Here is a 4,031-nt window from a genome sequence, read left to right on the forward strand (position 1 = left end):
CCCTAGATCTCCCAGAGAAGTGTCTTCTCTTGGGATTTTGTGATTCAGAATTGGGAGAAAAAGACTGAAAAGAAGAGAAGTTCTTTGTTTATGGCTGAAGAAGGAGCTTAAGGAGAGTCAAGTAACTGAGAGTGGGTATGAGAGAAAAGGGGGTTTAAGAAGTATTGCTAAAGGCTATGTGTCCTCTTGAAATATCTTCAAGAATCACATACTACTGAAGAAACACATGTATTATAATCTATTAGCTGTTCATGTTCATTCCTTAATTCAATAGTCACCTATGTAGGTATGCCAGTTTACTAGACACTGTTAGGAATCCAAAGACAATAGAATTCACTTAAGCCTAGTAGTAGATAAGCCCTTCAAAGGGCTTATCAAATATATGTAAAGAAATTGAGCATATTAGATTTTTGTACATTTTGAGGCTTAGATTGCTATACTACTTAATAAGACTGGACAACATGGGTCATATCTTCATATCAACATTTATTTAACACTAAACTAATACCAGATCATGTATTTTACCACTCTTCATGCATTATCCTATTTAATATTTACTCCAATCCTTTAAGATATACTATTGCACCTACATTCATACAAAAGGAAAACCAGGCTTAAAGAGGTGACATAACCTGCCACGGTAACACAGCTAGTATGTTTCAAAGCCAGGACTTGAATTTCAGAGACTGACCTCTCAATCATTCACTGTACAATTTCATGCAAACCAGTCCCCCTGTTGATAAATTGTACAGCAGAAGGGACTTTGATCAACTATGGTGAAGGATAGGAGAGTAGAGAAGTGGAGCCTTTACTTTCCCTTCTGTAATCAAATTGGCTCATCAAGCTCAGAAGACCAGAGTCACAACAGCCCCCAGTAGCTGTAAGGTTAGTGACAACTTTGCTTGTATGGCTAAAACACGTGAATAATGGAGCACCCAATGGTGCAGACAAATAGTTTTTGAAATAACATTCAAAAGGAATACAAAGAACCAATGCCTACATTCCTACAAACAAAAAAGGAAGCTGCCTACATGAAATTAGGTTACCTGATTATGCTTAAAGCAGGGGCATTCCCTGTTACAGATATCATTGTAACTGGTAGATTAACTCATGAGTTATTCCAAACTTAGATATTATGATCAGATACAACCAGATCTACATAGATGTCTCTCCCTTAACAACAATAGAAAGGAATTCTTTAAAAAATGTAATCAAATAAATTAATACACAGAATGATGTCATGGGTAAAGTATAAAAAATTACCAAATATTTATCTGATTTATATACTGTATAGTCTACTACTAGGCTTAAGTCAATTCTATTGTCTTTGGATTCCCAACAGTGTCTAGTAAACTGGCATACCTACATAGGTGACTATTGAATTAAGGAATGAACATGAACAGCTAACAGATTATAATACATGTGTTTCTTCAGTAGTATGTGATTCTTAAGTAACAATTAATACCTCCTTTAAGGAATAACTAAATTTTTCCAGGCCCCTGTGGCTCGGCTCAAGGTCACAGTGGTGACAATGGGCCTCTCTTGTATCATTCTTAGGTTTCACATTTGCCGTTACATAGTAAGACGTTATTTGCTAATAACATATTAATTAACAGCTTCTTAAACACCCTCTGAATTTCTAGAAGCCCATTTTCTATTGTTCAAGGCTCTCTACCTTAACCACTGCTATTATGCTTTTTCTTCCCTATTGTTCTTTGTGCCAGGTTCAGAGTCCCATGCATACCTTACTCACTAATTTATGTTCACTATCTTTGTGTGTAAGATCAGAGTCTCTGTATTTAGAGAGGGCTGATGCAAATACTTCCTGCTGAATTTTTGTGTAACCTAAGACAAATTGAACATTTACATTTAAGAAAAAAAATTTCTCATCTGTAAAATGGAAATAATAATAATAATTATTATCATTATATATCATCTTTTCATAGCCTATCTCATCTTTGCTCATATTCTGTGAATTATGCCTCCATGATACTAAAAGTTATTCCCACCTGAAAATGTGCAACACAGGGGCTTTATTGTATCGCTATACCTGTCATATTAAACACTTCCTTAACTGGAACACTCAAGAGTACTGTTAAATTTAAGTACTGCATGGTCAGTTAGCATTAAGTGGACTTGGCTTTTATTGATTTCAGATTAGTTTAGAAGGAAAGAGGCCTAGTGGACATAAGGCATGTGCACTAACATTTTAAGAAGAATAGGATGAAGTGGGAGGAGACGATGAAGGTACAGACCCTGGTCGTTGCAAGGACAGTACCGGGAATTAGATCTCACTGGAAGGCTCAGCGACCTAAGAAAGGGGACACCACATAAAAAAAGAAAGAGAAGATGACAACCAACATTTTCTTTCCATCCTAGTTTTACCTAAAGCTCTCCTGGCATAGGTAAGAACAACAACAATAATAATAGTAACAGTGATAGCTAACATTTACTGAGAAATTATTGTATGGCTGACAAGCACATAGAAGTGTTCCATAAGAGTTAAAATTTCCAAGATTCTATTCTTTAGTCCATAAATACATAGTAATATTTTTAGATCATATATTCTGATTTAAGATTCTGCAAATGTGGTCATTATAAGGTTATGATAAGTCAAAGGAATAAGCTTCATATGCTTCCACAAGCGGATTTTGCAAGCAGGATATACCAACATACTGCAACTGAGAACAGCAACACATGAAGACCTAGATTGGAATAAAAGAAAAGTCAGCTTTGTTCTATTCCCCCCAAAATGATAGAATAACTGTTCATAGAAAATACTCCTGTGCTCACTTCGGCAGCACATATACTAAAATTGGAACGATACAGAGAAGATTAGCATGGCCCCTGCGCAAGGATGACATGCAAATTCATGAAGCATTCCATATTTTTAAAAAGGCATTGAAATCCAAGAGGCACAGAGAACTCCCTTCAGACGTAACTTGAATCGATCTTCTGCACGACATATCATAGTGAAACTGGCAAAATACAAGGATAAAGAGAAAATTCTGAAAGCAGCTAGAGATAAACGTGCTCTAACATATAAAGGGAGACCTATTAGACTCATGACTGATCTCTCTACTGAAACTTGGCAGGCCAGAAAGGAATGGCAGGAGATCTTCAATGTGATGAACAGAAAAATATGCAGCCGAGAATCCTTTATCCAGCAAGTCTGTCATTTAGAATAGAAGGAGAGATAAAGGTCTTCCCAAACAAACAAAAACTGAAGGAATTCGTCACCACTAAACCAGTCCTACAAGAGATCCTAAGGGGGATCCTGTGAGACAAAGTACCAGAGACATTGCTACAAGCATGAAACCTACGGACATCACAATGACTCTAAACCCATATCTTTCTATAATAACACTGAATGTAAATGGACTAAATGCACCAACCAAAAGACATAGGGTATCAGAATGGATAAAGAAACAAGACCCATCTATTTGCTATCTACAAGAGACTCATTTTAGACCTGAGGACACCTTCAGATTGAGAGTGAGAGGATGGAGACCTATTTATCGTGCCACTGGAAGTCAGAAGAAAGCTGGAGTAGCCATACTTGTATCAGACAAACTAGACTTTAAATTAAAGGCTGTAACAAGAGATGAAGAAGGGCATTCTATAATAATCACAGGGTCTATCCATTAGGAAGAGCTAACAATTATAAATGTCTATGTGCTGAATACAGGAGCCCCCAAATACATAAAACAATTACTCACAAACATAAGCAACCTTATTGATAAGAATGTGGTAATTGCAGGGGACTTTAACACCCCACTTACAGAAATGGATAGATCATCTAGACACATGGTCAATAAAGAAACAAGGGCCCTGAATGATACATTGGATGAGATGGACTTGACAGATATATTTAGAACTCTGCATCCCAAAGCAACAGAATATACTGTCTTCTCGAGTGCACATGGAACATTCTCCAAGATAGATCACATACTGGGTCACAAAACTGCCCTTCATAAGTATACAAGAATTGAGATCATACCATGCATACTTTCAGACCACAATGCTATGAA

General features: G+C 36.6%; 1 non-coding gene across 1 annotated transcript; it reads left to right on the plus strand.

Annotated features, from left to right (window-relative positions):
- Positions 1–2,785: 2,785 nt before the first annotated feature.
- LOC125161440 (U6 spliceosomal RNA) lies at positions 2,786–2,892 on the plus strand. The gene has a single exon (XR_007150627.1). It is a non-coding gene; the product is annotated as a U6 spliceosomal RNA (small nuclear RNA).
- Positions 2,893–4,031: the final 1,139 nt, after the last annotated feature.

This window comes from Prionailurus viverrinus, chromosome A2 (genome assembly GCF_022837055.1).
Source record: "Prionailurus viverrinus isolate Anna chromosome A2, UM_Priviv_1.0, whole genome shotgun sequence".
In the NCBI taxonomy this organism is placed as follows: domain Eukaryota; kingdom Metazoa; phylum Chordata; class Mammalia; order Carnivora; family Felidae; genus Prionailurus; species Prionailurus viverrinus.